We start from the raw sequence: 16,578 nt of genomic DNA, 5'->3' as shown, positions 1-16,578 counted from the left end.
GCAGCTTCATGCAGTGGCTTACTGGTCAGGGACGTGTTCCCATTACTTCTGCACACAGAGAAACATTTGAAATACACACAGAATGTGATCACGACTGTCAGCTATGATATGGCGAGCACGATTTATGCTACCCTCTTGTAAACGCATGTTCCTGTACTGTGACCCTGCATACACGGCACCTGGGGAACCGAGTTCCTCCACATTATGAAGCTGACTGTGGGCAATAGCAGAGTAGAGCTGAAGATCTTTGCCCGAACCCGATGGGACCCGACGGGTTTGGTCGGGTTCGGTCTTAATTTCTATTATTTTACACGGGGCACGGGCTCGGGCTCGCGCTTTGGGTTGCGTGGTAAATGAGCGGTCAGGTGATGTGTTTAGATTAGCGTGAAAATGGATCTTGAGGAGGTGAAATGGAGGCTGGTCTCTGGAGGACTTATTTTATTTCTTTGTTCCAACTTCCAAGTGGCCTCTAGCCTCCGTTAGTCATGAATAAATGATGTTAAAAAATGTATAAATTACTCCTTTTTTTACGAAAGACAAAGGTGCTGTGTGCGTGCGGCGCAGTCTCTTTTTTTCTTTCTCTCCCTTTTCCGCCGAGTGGTGCGTGTGTCGGCTCGCGGTGTGAAGCGCGTGTCCGTGCTATTCTCCGACACTCTTATCACTGCTGATAGACGGCCTTTTGGACAGTCGGGCTGTAAACGGGTTCGGGCTTTTAAAAAGCTGTCAATCAAAATGTACTTGTCGGGCTCGGGCCAAACTCTGTCGGGCTCGGGCCTTTTCGGGCCGAACTTTTAAGGCCCGATTACAGCTCTATAGCAGAGGATTCGGTCGTTCATGAGACGGGTTCCTCATATAGTGTTTACTCCCTGTGCTGTGTTCTCTCCGCTACTGTTATAGTGTTAGTCTTTTAAAAGGATAGGGATGCAGTAGCTTTTGGAGATTTAAATGTAGTTTTTCATTATTATTATTATTATTTATTTTTTTATCATTGACATGTATTGCAAAAAATGCAGCAAAGATTGCTGCTAAATTGTTACAGAAATGAAAATGATGTATATCAATATACAGTAAGCTTCTATGCAAAATAAAGTCGCTATGCAGTCCAACTTATTTGTTGAAACAAACTCCCGACAAAGCAAACACAGTTCTCTGACAGGGATATTAGGACCAGTTGAATTCAGCAGGTGTTCGAGAGCCCTCAGCCCGTCTGAACACAAAGGCGATTCAAATGCTGGAACAACGACTCCGAAATCTTCACCGGCATCATGAGAAGCTGCTATGTCCCAGTCTGGATCTGGCTCTTCCATGTCCTGAAGGAATAGCAGTTCAGTACATAGTCAAAAATCCACTAAGAGTAATGTGTGGTGACAGAGTAACTAAAGCAGGGTCACCATTCCTCGTATCTCTCCGACTGGTCAATATCTGTGTGCATCACTCCAGTCTGCCACAGCTGCTCTGGACCCTGAGGAGAGTGGAGGATTCTGCCTGAAGTCTTTGGAGAAAAGTGTAGTGCACACTGACAAGGTCCTCGGCCACTGATAAGTCGCTCAGTCCTTCTGCCTCTAGGGAGTGCAGTGTGTCCGAGTGCTTGTTAGTCTCCATGGTTCCGGCATCACGGCAGAGGCACTCAGTCCTATTAGAAACAGTAATTAGGTCTAAAAGAAACGCAGTGAAAGGCATTTGAGATCAATTACTAATAAATGTAAAATATTTTGTTACATAAAAGTGACACTGAAAAGCTATTATTGAATAATTAATATTACAGATTATTGAAGTTACGAAATATAAATTAAGTATTTTCATTTTAGAAATTTCAGACGGTTGTAATTTACCTTTGATTATGGACACTTTTCCCGGATATGAGACTTCCTCGGTCAGTTCCTCTTGAAGAAAACATGAACCTGGCTATCTGTACATTCTCCACTGCTTGGTCTCCCCTGACCCTGATTTATTTATGTATTTTTTAATATTACAATACATTTCCAGACATAAAATTCAAATGCTTTTACTTTACTATACTCATCTAGACGGTAAGCCACATGTTAGGAGTGCTTCAGAGAAGTGTGTCGATGCCCGGTTCTTACTTGCTGCATTCAAATGAATCTAAATTGATTCTAATTTTAAATTTTAGATACACTTTCTAATTTTGATCAACTTCTAGAAACAAATAAACTTTACATAAAATAAACATAAAATTACTTAAAAAGCAACAACAACAAAAAACCTCAAAAGAGTTTGAAATTCAGTTTATGCTGTGGAATCAAAACTGATATTGAGAATTGTGAAACCATGATATTGTTACTGTGAGATTTTGGTCATATCGCCCCTCCATATTCTTTGCTAGAGAGCAGAAAAGGTTCCCACAGTTTTACATACAGTATGAAGTTTTTAATAGTGTTCACCACAAGTAATAGACTACACTGTAACCAGAAATAAGTATATAAATGGTTTATTTGTAAAAAGTTGATTTGTAATTGCCAGAAAGAAAGAAAGAAAGAAAGAAAGAAAGAAAGAAAGAAAGAAAGAAAGAAAGAAAGAAAGAAAGAGGGCAGAGATGAGATTAGGAATGAGAAGTCAGTAGGCCTGTGTAGTTTCTTAATTCACTGTGACCTATATTTGGTGTATTTTCAAAATACAAAATACTATATTTGTATTTAAATAAAAAATTTCACACAGTATTTTGTATTTGTATTTTAAATACATTTCCATGTATTTATGCCCATCTCTGAGCTGTACATCCCTGAGATCGAAAGACCTCATCCTTCTAAAGATGATTCTAGTGGAAACGCCCATCATTTCTGCAACGTAATGCACAGGAAGGTTAGTCTGCAGCTTCTCTGCTAACTCTTTCAATTGCAAACATTGGACGTCCTCTCAGACCAACAGTTGAATCCACCACTGCATGTGGAGCTGTGAAATATGGTGGTAGTCGAACTAGTTCAAACACTGCCTGCAGGGCCTGAATGATTTGGTAGGGTATTTCCACATGTCTTGAGAGTGCTTGCAGGAGGTACAGCTGCTGGCGACACACAAACGCCATGTAATCCAGTCAAGTGGAGGTCTCAAAAGTGCTCTCTCAAACTTAGAGAGAAGCTCCTCCAAAAGATGCCTTTTCAGAATTAAAATATTATATAGTGATCTTAATCATCTAACTTTTTGTAAGCTATACTAACCTAATAAGAGAAAAATGAAAGTACAGTACACAGCATAAATTATTACACCCCATCTAAACATAACATATCTTTCAAAAAAAACCTCACATTTCTGAATGTGTTGGGTTTCAGAGGGTGCATTCATTCATGCTGTGTACTGTCTCTTACCATGAGCAGCCAGAACCCCTTTTACATTTCATGGAAAATATGAACCACTCAAAATTGACATAATAGTAATACACTGGATGATAACAAAAAGCTTACACAAAAACTCTTGCTTATTGATATAAACACGTAATTATCTTTCATCCAAAACCCTTGTTAAAATTTACAACTATTTAATGGACACGTTTTAAAATTTCTGAGGTTCTCAGAACCAATATAATTTTGGTTAGGTAAACGTATATAGTGGTGAATGGGAGGGAGTATAGTGGTTATGTAGTGGTGAACTACAGCAAATATGACTTTGCATTCCCATTTTGCTCTATTTCTTTAAAATATTTTAATGCAAATGATAAAAATCATAGTGTTATAAATATAAAATGTCAAAAATGATAAACATTCTGGTAGATTTACAATGCGAATAACCATGGAAATGTGTCAGTACAGTCTGTAAATATCTCTTAACAACACAATAATGCAATCACTAGTACCGCTAGGACTAGTGTAGTATCTAGTAAGAATCTATTCTATACTAACAATGCATTAAATCACATTGCACATTAATAAACAACAATAAATACATAAATTAAATAAAAACAAATTAAGTGATAACTCACATGCATCTGCTCCTTTGATGAAGCCATGTCTCAAGTGAATTACGGGTCATCTTATAACAGGCGTCCAATCACAACTGACTTCTGGAAAAGGTGAAGTAACCAATGACATTTGAGGATATAAAAACAGTAAGCTCCGCCCCTTGATTGCCAAAAATAAAAGTGTTTGAGCGAGCAAAAGCAGCAGGCGAGAGCAGATCGAGAGCGTGGGGAATGATCATGTCCTAGCGCACGCGGGATGTCATGAGCTCGCGAGTTCCCGTTTCCTCGCGTGTAGATCTGTAATCCTCTCACGGAAGCAAGTTAGCGCGCGCACGCGCTAGCATCATTTGTGCACTCGGTTCATTTTGTCATTAATTTTTCGCCATAGAAATGCACCTCAAGCTGTTTGCCAACCGCCAATAAAACACAAAAGAAGAAGCAGAAGGGCTAGGGTCTGTGTGATGCTGCCCATGGCTGTCTGAAACCTTTCTTCCAATCCTGCCTGAGAAACTGTTTATTGCTCAAACACAAGTTTAATGTTTGTATGCGTTTGTAAGTTTAATGTTTGTATGCGTTGCTCTGGTGAACTTAAATGGAATTTGTTTAGTTTAATTGGTGTGTTTGAGGTTTTCTCTTGTAGAGGATTTGTTTATGATGTAGCTTTTGCTCATCAGCTGTGGCTAACGCTACGTGTTTACATTGCTGAAGCAACTCTTTCGGTTTGTTTGGTGTGAAACACTGTTTTCCTACGCTTGGATGTTTGGTCAATTGCAATCTACTACATCATCAACCTTCAGATAAGAATGGTTTCCTTCATTTTCTGAACTGTTTATGCTCTCTAACAGCAGTGGACTGTGCTGGATATTTCAGTTCACCACACACACTTACACACACATGCACATGGCAAAATCATTGAATTGTATATATTTGTGTATGACTTGCAATATATGTGGTTTGTGTCTAACGAATGTGTAAATAGTTTGAATACATGCTGAAAGAAACACCGCTCTTGTTTGTTAAAGAATTTATTGAATAGACTTACTTTAAACTTAGATCAATTGAAGTATTTGCACAAAAGGCCTCCCCCTTCTTGAATTCTTGTAGCTTGACCAGAGCAGAGTAACTGGGACGGTTACACATTTGTGACGGAGATGATAAAGGTTCTACTTTTATTTCTGTTAACTCACAATAACAACAACACGTTGTGCTTTTGTAGAATAATAAAACCGATCAGGATGTGCTTTCTGCCGTCTCGGTCTCCGCGAACTTGAGCGTCACAATAATGAACCGAAACTCAGCATACACTTGCTTCACAGACATGAGAAATATATATAGATATAAGCTTGATGTCTACTTTTAAATGAGCCAATTCCAATGGAAAACAAATATTCTCAGATAATGAAACATATGAGATAATGAATAATGAAATATGAAGATAATGAAATGTCCACTACTGCGGAGATGACGAGTCAGCATCGTCGACTTAATATCTGCAGCCGAATACACAGAAAACATGATATGATACATAAAATGTTTAGACAGTCTCCTTCTGTTTTTTTTTTTTATCGCGACACACTCATAATCATTAGGTTTGCCGGTGCGCTGTGGCTTTATGCGTGCATTTGAGCGCTGATTGCTATATATTATATAAGTAATTAAAGGCTCTTTATTATGATTTATGGCTTATGAATATAAACGTGCGATTAGTCGACTAAGGGCTTCAATGAACGACTTAGTCGACTAGAATAATTTTTAGCCGAGGGCAGCCCCAGTGTGTGCCACACCTGCCGTAGTGATGGGAAACAGCTGCTTCACTGATTAATGAGGCTAATAAACTCATTAACCCAATGGCAAAAATGTAGGTTCTCAAAGAGCCAATAGATACAGTTGTCCCACGCCAGCACAGCTGCACCTCTCTCCCGATGAGGAGGAATGTGTGAGCTACTTCCAGATAATGTGGAGACACTACAGCACATCATGTTCAGAGGGAGACACTAGACTTCAGGAATGAGAGGAAACAACAAACACTATGGCATTCTGGGCTGAAGTGGAGAAATACAGGGATTCAGCAGGCATCAAGCCAAATAAAGCCTTGGCTTCTGCTGTGGTTTCTGTCCTCTCCCTCACACAGTCAAACGTTGATGTAAAAGGCCTTTTCAGCCATTAAAAACATACTCAGGAGCCACATGTCCCTGCAGACCCTCAGCTCTGCTCTGTATATTGATGTGGTTTGGTGTTCTGGAGATGCATGTTACGAGCACACACTGCAGATGAAGAGCTGCCTCTGACACTCCACCTGCTCGTTCTCTTCACTCCTGTCCTGATGTCGGCCCGCAGGAGGAGAGCACTGAGGCTATGAGGAGTTCTGTCTCTTCACTCCTGTCCTGGTGTCGGCCCGCAGGAGGAGAGCACTGAGGCTATGAGGAGTTCTGTCTCTTCACTCCTGTCCTGGTGTCGGCCCGCAGGAGGAGAGCACTGAGGCTATGAGGAGTTCTGTCTCTTCACTCCTGTCCTGGTGTCGGCCCGCAGGAGGAGAGCACTGAGGCTATGAGGAGTTCTGTCTCTTCACTCCTGTCCTGGTGTCGGCCCGCAGGAGGAGAGCACTGAGGCTATGAGGAGTTCAGTCTCTTTACTCCTGTCCTGATGTTGGCCCGCAGGAGGAGAGCTCTGAGGTATGAGGAGTTCAGTCTCTTCACTCCTGTCCTGGTGTCGGCCCGCAGGAGGAGAGCACTGAGGGTACGAGGAGTTCAGTCTCTTCACTCCTGTCCTGATGTCGGCCCGCAGGAGGAGAGCACTGAGGGTATGAGGAGTTCAGTCTCTTCACTCCTGTCCTGGTGTCGGCCCGCAGGAGGAGAGCACTGAGGGTATGAGGAGTTCAGTCTCTTCACTCCTGTCCTGGTGTCGGCCCGCAGGAGGAGAGCACTGAGGGTATGAGGAGTTCAGTCTCTTCACTCCTGTCCTGATGTCGGCCCGCAGGAGGAGAGCACTGAGGGTATGAGGAGTTCAGTCTCTTCACTCCTGTCCTGGTGTCGGCCCGCAGGAGGAGAGCACTGAGGGTACGAGGAGTTCAGTCTCTTTACTCCTGTCCTGATGTCGGCCTGCAGGAGGAGAGCTCTGAGGTATGAGGAGTTCAGTCTCTTTACTCCTGTCCTGATGTCGGCCCGCAGGAGGAGAGCACTGAGGCTATGAGGAGTTCAGTCTCTTCACTCCTGTCCTGGTGTCGGCCCGCAGGAGGAGAGCACTGAGGCTATGAGGAGTTCAGTCTCTTTACTCCTGTCCTGATGTCGGCCCGCAGGAGGAGAGCACTGAGGGTATGAGGAGTTCAGTCTCTTTACTCCTGTCCTGATGTCGGCCCGCAGGAGGAGAGCACTGAGGGTATGAGGTATAAATAATTGGAATCTGTTTTGGGAGCGTCCTAGGCTTTACCGTGCCGATGGCTTACACCCAAGCAGATTCGGAGCAGATCTTCTGTCGGATAACATCTCCAAAATGTTAAATACCTTTTGACTAGTAACCAAAAGTCCAAATCATAGTCTCTGCTGCACCAATTTAACTGATGTAAATACTAGTGTAGAATATTGCATAGAAACCGTGTCTATTCCTCGTTTAGTGAGATCAAATAATAAATCTACTGCAGGATCTAGGAAAAATCTAATTGTTATTAAAACAGAAAATGTTGCTATTAGTAAACAAAAACAATTTCTAAAGCTAGGTCTTCTAAACATTAGATCACTCACACCTAAGGCAGTTATTGTAAATGAAATAGTCACAGATAATAGCTTCGATGTACTTTGCCTTACTGGTCTAAATGAGTCTGCTCCTCCTGGATACTCCTATAAGCATGAGCCCCGTCTGATTGGTCGTGGCGGTGGTGTTGCAACAATCTATAGAGATATTCTAAATGTTACTCAGAAAGCGGGTTATAAGTTTATTTCGTTTGAAGTACTTGTACTAAATGTTACGCTCTTAGATGTTAGAAAAACATCCCTATTATCTCTAGCCTTGGCTACCATATATAGACCGCCTGGGCCTTACGCTGATTTCCTAAAAGAGTTTGCAGATTTTCTCTCAGACCTATTGGTCAATGTCGATAAAGAGATTTTAACATACACGTAGATAATCCAAATGATGCGTTAGGGGCTGCGTTTACAGATTTATTAAATTCATTTGGGGTCAAGCAAAACGTCACCGGACCAACTCATCGTCTTAATCATACACTCGATTTAATTATATCACATGGAACCGATCCAACCGATATAGATATTATACCGCAAAGTGATGAAGTCACTGACCATTACATGGTAACTTGCATATTACGTACTGCTGTAATATGTCATGCGGCGCCGCGTTATCAACCAGGCAGAACAATCCTTCCATCCACCATAGATAATTTCTCAAATTGCTTATCTGATCTGTCTCAGCTGCTGCCTGAACCCAAACAAACAGATGAACTAGAAGAACTAACTAGCACTATGAGCACTATTCTCTCTAGAACATTGGATGTTGTTGCACCTATTAGATTAAAAAAGGTCAGAGAGAAAATTAAAGCACCGTGGTACAACAATACTACGCATGTTCTAAAGAGAGAAACCCGTATTTTAGAGCGTAAATGGAAACAAACTAATTTAGAGGTCGTTAGAATCGCGTGGAAAGACAGTATGTCACGTTATAAAAAGGCCCTAAAAGCAGCCAGGGCTGAGCACCTCCGCAAACTAATAGAAAATAACCAAAATAATCCAAGGTTTTTATTTAACACCGTGGCTAGACTAACAAATAAACAGACGTCACCCGAACAAAATATCCCGTTAAAGTTTAGTAGTAATGATTTTATGAAGTTCTTCACTGAGAAAATAGAAAGCATCAGAACCACAATTGTAAACGTTCAATCTTCAATTGCGCCTTATAATTCAGCCTCAATTAACACCCCGCAAGAACAATTACAGTGCTTTACAACTATAGAACAAATAGAGTTAAATAAATTTATCACTTCATCTAAAACTACAACATGTTTATTAGATCCTATACCAACTAAGCTACTGAAAGAAGTGTTACCTGTAGTGGAAGAGCCTCTCCTCAATATTATTAACTCGTCTTTATCTTTAGGTCATGTTCCAAGAACATTTAAACTGGCAGTTATAAAACCTCTCATTAAGAAACCACAATTAGATCATAATAACCTAGCAAATTATAGACCCATTTCAAATCTTCCATTTATGTCTAAAATATTAGAAAAAGTGGTGTCCGCTCAATTGTGTTCTTTCTTGCAAGAAAATGATATCTATGAAAAGTTTCAGTCAGGATTCAGGCCGCACCATAGCACTGAAACTGCGCTCGTTAAAATCACAAATGATTTACTTTTAGCTTCTGACCAAGGCTGTATCTCAATACTAGTTTTACTTGATCTTAGTGCTGCGTTCGATACTATAGATCACACAATACTCTTAGATCGACTACAAAATTATACTGGTGTTCAAGGACAAGCATTAAGCTGGTTCAGATCATACTTATCTGACCGTTACCATTTTGTCTATTTAAATGGAGAAAAATCGATCATAACTCCAGTAAACTATGGAGTGCCACAGGGATCTGTGTTAGGCCCTCTATTATTCTCAGTATATATGATGCCACTTGGAAATATTATAAGGAAACATGGAATTAGTTTCCATTGTTATGCTGATGACACTCAAATATATATTTCATCACGGCCAGATGAAAACGCTAAATTATCCAAATTGACAGAGTGTGTTAAAGATATAAAAGATTGGATGACGCGAAATTTTCTTTTATTAAATCCAGACAAAACAGAGGTACTACTTATCGGTTCAAAAAAACGCCCACAAAACCTCTCGCAATACAACTTTAATATAGTAGGATGTCCTGTTACTTTATCCTCTACAGTAAAAGACCTGGGTGTTATACTCGATTGCAACCTGTCTTTCAAAAATCATATTTCATATGTTACAAAAACCGCCTTTTTCCACCTTAGAAACATTGCTAAGCTACGTAATATGCTATCAGTTTCTGATGCAGAAAAGTTAGTTCATGCATTCATGACCTCGAGACTAGATTACTGTAATGCTTTATTAGCTGGTTGTCCTGCATCCTCAATTAACAAGCTACAGTTAGTCCAGAATGCCGCCGCTAGAGTGCTTACTAGATCAAGAAAATATGATCATATAACACCGATTTTATCATCACTGCATTGGTTACCTATAAAGTTCCGTATTAATTACAAGGTATTGCTACTTACTTATTAAGCCCTAAACGGCTTAGCTCCAGTCTATTTAACGGATCTTCTATCGCCCTATAATCCATCGCGCACTTTAAGATCACTAAATTCAAGGCTTTTGGTCATACCTAGGATATCCAGAACCACCAAAGGAGGGAGAGCATTTTCACATTTAGCTCCAAAACTCTGGAATAGCCTTCCTGATAGTGTTCGTTGCTCAGACTCGCTCTCCCAGTTTAAAACTAGATTAAAGTCGCATCTCTTCAGTCAGGCATTCATATAATATTTTTAATCTTACAGTTCAAATTACAATCCGGCCTCTAGTTAATAAACGCCAGAGGAGAACTGGCCCCCGACTGAGCCTGGGTTCTCCCAAGGTTTTTTTTTCTCCATTGGGTCACCTGATGGAGTTTTTCGGTTCCTTGCCACTGTTGCCTTTGGCTTGCTCAGTTGGGGATATTCTGGGGATATCTAATTTGATTTTATCAATAAATTCCACTAGAAACAAACCTTGTTGTATTATTTTAATTTAATACTGTGAAGCTGCTTTGATACAATCTGTATTGTGAAAAGCGCTATACAAATATACTTGACTTGACTTGACTATGAGGAGTTCAGTCTCTTTACTCCTGTCCTGATGTTGGCCCGCAGGAGGAGAGCACTGAGGGTATGAGGAGTTCTGTCTCTTCACTCCTGTCCTGGTGTCGGCCCGCAGGAGGAGAGCACTGAGGGTATGAGGAGTTCTGTCTCTTCACTCCTGTCCTGGTGTCGGCCCGCAGGAGGAGAGCACTGAGGGTATGAGGAGTTCTGTCTCTTCACTCCTGTCCTGGTGTCGGCCCGCAGGAGGAGAGCACTGAGGGTATGAGGAGTTCTGTCTCTTCACTCCTGTCCTGATGTCGGCCCGCAGGAGGAGAGCACTGAGGGTATGAGGAGTTCAGTCTCTTCATTCCTGTCCTGGTGTCGGCCCGCAGGAGGAGAGCTCTGAGGGTATGAGGAGTTCAGTCTCTTCACTCCTGTCCTGGTGTCGGCCCGCAGGAGGAGAGCACTGAGGGTATGAGGAGTTCAGTCTCTTCACTCCTGTCCTGGTGTCGGCCCGCAGGAGGAGAGCACTGAGGTATGAGGAGTTCAGTCTCTTTACTCCTGTCCTGATGTTGGCCCGCAGGAGGAGAGCACTGAGGGTATGAGGAGTTCTGTCTCTTCACTCCTGTCCTGGTGTCGGCCCGCAGGAGGAGAGCACTGAGGGTATGAGGAGTTCAGTCTCTTTACTCCTGTCCTGATGTCGGCCCGCAGGAGGAGAGCACTGAGGCTATGAGGAGTTCAGTCTCTTCACTCCTGTCCTGATGTCGGCCCGCAGGAGGAGAGCACTGAGGTATGAGGAGTTCTGTCTCTTCACTCCTGTCCTGGTGTCGGCCCGCAGGAGGAAAGCACTGAGGGTATGAGGAGTTCTGTCTCTTCACTCCTGTCCTGGTGTCGGCCCGCAGGAGGAGAGCACTGAGGTATGAGGAGTTCTGTCTCTTCACTCCTGTCCTGGTGTCGGCCCGCAGGAGGAGAGCACTGAGGTATGAGGAGTTCAGTCTCTTTACTCCTGTCCTGATGTCGGCCCGCAGGAGGAAAGCACTGAGGGTATGAGGAGTTCTGTCTCTTCACTCCTGTCCTGGTGTCGGCCCGCAGGAGGAGAGCACTGAGGTATGAGGAGTTCTGTCTCTTCACTCCTGTCCTGGTGTCGGCCCGCAGGAGGAAAGCACTGAGGGTATGAGGAGTTCTGTCTCTTCACTCCTGTCCTGGTGTCGGCCCGCAGGAGGAGAGCACTGAGGTATGAGGAGTTCAGTCTCTTCACTCCTGTCCTGATGTCGGCCCGCAGGAGGAGAGCACTGAGGGTATGAGGAGTTCTGTCTCTTCACTCCTGTCCTGGTGTCGGCCCGCAGGAGGAGAGCTCTGAGGTATGAGGAGTTCAGTCTCTTCACTCCTGTCCTGATGTCGGCCCGCAGGAGGAGAGCACTGAGGTATGAGGAGTTCTGTCTCTTCACTCCTGTCCTGGTGTCGGCCCGCAGGAGGAGAGCACTGAGGTATGAGGAGTTCAGTCTCTTTACTCCTGTCCTGATGTCGGCCCGCAGGAGGAGAGCACTGAGGTATGAGGAGTTCAGTCTCTTTACTCCTGTCCTGGTGTCGGCCCGCAGGAGGAGAGCACTGAGGGTATGAGGAGTTCTGTCTCTTCACTCCTGTCCTGGTGTCGGCCCGCAGGAGGAGAGCACTGAGGGTATGAGGAGTTCAGTCTCTTCACTCCTGTCCTGGTGTCGGCCCGCAGGAGGAGAGCACTGAGGTATGAGGAGTTCAGTCTCTTCACTCCTGTCCTGATGTCGGCCCGCAGGAGGAGAGCTCTGAGGTATGAGGAGTTCAGTCTCTTCACTCCTGTCCTGATGTCGGCCCGCAGGAGGAGAGCACTGAAGTATGAGGAGTTCTGTCTCTTCACTCCTGTCCTGGTGTCGGCCCGCAGGAGGAGAGCACTGAGGTATGAGGAGTTCAGTCTCTTCACTCCTGTCCTGATGTCGGCCCGCAGGAGGAGAGCACTGAGGTATGAGGAGTTCAGTCTCTTTACTCCTGTCCTGGTGTCGGCCCGCAGGAGGAGAGCACTGAGGGTATGAGGAGTTCTGTCTCTTCACTCCTGTCCTGGTGTCGGCCCGCAGGAGGAGAGCACTGAGGTATGAGGAGTTCTGTCTCTTCACTCCTGTCCTGGTGTCGGCCCGCAGGAGGATAGCACTGAGGCTATGAGGAGTTCAGTCTCAGCACCTGGAGTCACAATCACAGATTCACAATCACAACAAGGTATACAATACTGTTTTTCCCCATATAATGAATTAACTTCGATGTTGTTAGGCAGGCTAAAAAATATATACATCTCCTTTTGTATCTTTTTTATTTGCTATATGCATATTTGTGGCACTCATGTCTGCCAAATTATCACACATAAATGTCTTGTAACAGTTTCCCACACTTGTTATGGGGTGCCAGACAAGATTTCTGTCATTAATTTAAGTTTCAGTTAAAGAAAACGTACAAAGATCTTGTGTGGTCTGATTTCTCTTTCACAAAACCCGTCACTTAATGAGATAAGGATTTACACCAGTAATCAATACATAATATATGTAACAATAATACCCATAATAATCACTCTTAAATAGAACACAAACCATTCAATACGACAGGACACATTTAATTGCAATCAAATATGTATATTCACAAGATGCATAATTTCAAGTGTAAATTAACTTCAAAAGAAGAAAAACAAAAATAAAAATCTAGCTATTCAAAAATTGTCCAGCCACAAAATAGGCTACAAAAAATTAACAAAATGAGTCCAGTTCAAAAGACAATCAGTTTTCCCAACAGTAATCCACAGCAAAAATAGTTCAAATACTCAGTAGGAGAAAAAGATGTTAAAAGAAATAAAAGAAAAATGTCCCTATCAAGAGCAGTCAAACGGTCATCCAGTGCAGGCTAAATCGTACTCGTGACTCCTTTTTTTAAGTCTGGTCCACATTTTCCGGTATTTCTTAGACGTGAGTATATAGGCTGGAGACTCCCAATCCTTCTATCCAGTTCAGGTTTAGGAACTACCCAGTCATATTGTTCTCCCTGCAGAGTCCTTTTTTCTTTCCTTTTCGTAATCCGGAGCGCGACCCATTAGAACGCCGACGATGAAAACTCGTAACACTCGCGGATAAAACAATAAATCGCCGCGGGAGTCTTCTAGAGGAGACTGTGTGAGGTACACTCCATACCTCCCGACAGCCGCCGCCATCTTTCCGTGAGCGACGCGCATCATCCAGATAAAGGTAAAGGCAATTAATTTTTTCATGATGACATCGTCACAGTATGGTTCATTTACTTATTACTTATTATTACTAAATTATCACATAATATGATAGTATTTGAGCATTAGTTTGTGACAATTTCCATCTGTTAATTAAAATGCAGGGTATATTCTGTATATTTTCATTTGTTGTGAATATGCTCATAGTTTGTTTGTAGATATGCAATTAATTCAACCACAGGTTTCTCCACTAGGGGGCAGAGGATCCTCATCATCCCTGAGTTCTCCTTGGAGGAGTTAAAAATCCTGTCAGTACTTACTCTCCCTCATGTTGTTCCAACCCCGTAAGACTTTCATTCATCTTCGGAACACAAATGAAGATATTTTTGATGAAATCTGAGAGCTGTCTCACTCCTCCATAGGCTGCAAGGTAGTTTCATTCTCCTGGCCAAGAAAAAAAAAAAAAAAGACTTTATGTTACGCCTTCTAACTACGCCTTCATGTTCTTCAGTGTGGGCCTGAGTGAGTTCACGAGATGCATGCGCGAGGACTGAGAAGATGACACAGATGGGTCTCGATGTTTAAAATGGTTAAGTGTGCATTTCCTGGATGTCTGAATCGTGAGAAACCAACGAGAAAACGTAAAAGTGCTTTACCAATGAATGGCTTACCTTTCACACTTTCCCATCAGATGATGGTGAGCGTTGTCTCCTGAGTTCTCGCACATGCGTCGTGTTGCTCTGGTGAACTCACTCAGAGGTTTCTGCTCTCTGCTTGCTCATAACAAAAGTGTAACTTTTTATCGTCATGAAACTGCAACTTGCCAAGTCAGTGATAGACAGAGATCAGAAGGTGTGCTCCATTCATCGGTCCTTCGGTTTCATCTATCCTGAACACAGATTTGAGGGAGCAGCAGACTATACTAGAAATAATGATTTCAGAATCATACAGAATAATTCAAATATAACATTTTATTTGTCAGGTAAAAATGTATCATGCATTACAGAAGTAAACAATTAAAAGAAAATTCCAAAATAACATATACATGACATCAATTGCTCAAAGATGATCTCACACTACAGGAGTTTTAAGATCCTAACCGGTTGTGAAATCTGGTTGCAGCACACACTTTAGGAGAATCTTTGCAGATCTTCTGCCCTCAAATATTAAACATGCACACACTACAAGATATTCTACAAGCGGAAAAGCAGAAGCTTAAAAGTGTGGATGAGAAAATGGTTGTGGAGACGGGTCAATATGGATCATCAGTTATTCACTTACCCCTTTTCCACCAAAAAAGAACTGGTTCGGAACTGGTGCTGGTTTAAAGTTGGTTCAACTCGCGAACCTTCTCAGAACCTGTTTGTTTTTCCACAGACTAGAGAGCCCAGCGAACGACGTCATTACGTCACTGTGTACGTTGCCATACGTCTTAGCTTTCCCAGAAACGCTAACAAACAGTTTGTCTCCTCCACCAACCAAGTTTCACTTTAGAATCCATCTTTCTTCAATCATTCTTTCTACTAGCTAGTGCTGTGTTTTTAGCAATGGCGGTCACAACCTTTCCCGTCGAGTTGTTGGTCACAATAACCCCGCCCCCAGCCCCCGACGTAAGCATGATGTGGTAAAAGAACGGTTCTAGTCCAGCAAAGAGTTGGTGCCGCTTTGTAACCAATTTTCCTGGCCGAGAACCGGTTCTTTGGCTGTCGAAACACAAAGAACTGGTTTGCGAGTTGGCACTGGCTCTGAACCGGCACCAGCACTGCCTTGGTGGAAAAGGGGTAAGTGAGAATTGGAGGTAAGAATCTAATGCCTGTATTACTATCTGGTAGTGTGCTAGATCAGTGGTTCTCTAACCCTTTAGAGTGGTACCTTTACAAATACCTTTATAAAATATATATTGTTTTCAATAACAAAAAATGTTCTATAGAAAAATATGCAATGATGGTAAAAAACGAAGTGATGCTTTTAAATATTAAATTAAAATCACCAGTAGGCGGCGGCAAGTCACTGTCTTTATGAGTGAGTCATCGAGTCATTCATTCATCAGTAACAAAGCAAGGTGTAATTATGAATGAATCATTGACTCACGATTTGTTCAAAGCCGCAGATTCGTTCACAAACACTGCTCTTCTGCTGTGGCTTTCGTTGGAGCTGCTGTTTTGATGCAAAAAATACTGACAATACTTGTTTAAAATTAACATCACTTAATATGATTACCTTTCATTTGTTGAGCTGTTGGATAAAAGCAGTGTCACATTTGCAATCGTGTGGATATTCGTATAATATGATCAACATTAAACACAGGAACACAGTGTTTTTGTATCGATCTTAAAACGTAATCGGTTACCTAATGTAACCTCTGTTCTCTCTAGAAGAGGGAACGAGTATTGCGTATGTTGCTTACGCTGCGGGTAAAGTCATCTTTTCTCGAGATATGAAGCCAAAAAATTATCCTTAATTTTTATAATCTTGTCAACGCAGTGCAGCAGCACGCAGACCTAGAGCAGGCTATCTAGCGTGCTCATTGGCTGCCCTGCAGCAACAGCAGCAGCCTGGCGTGACGTCACGCACAATGTACATAAGCACACAGTAGGGAGTGCAGAGCGGCCCAGCCGGTCTGTACTG

The sequence above is a fragment of the Rutilus rutilus genome (assembly GCF_951802725.1).
Source record: "Rutilus rutilus genome assembly, chromosome: 14".
NCBI classification, from domain to species: Eukaryota; Metazoa; Chordata; class Actinopteri; order Cypriniformes; family Leuciscidae; genus Rutilus; species Rutilus rutilus.
Note: the sequence above shows the minus strand (reverse complement) of the source record.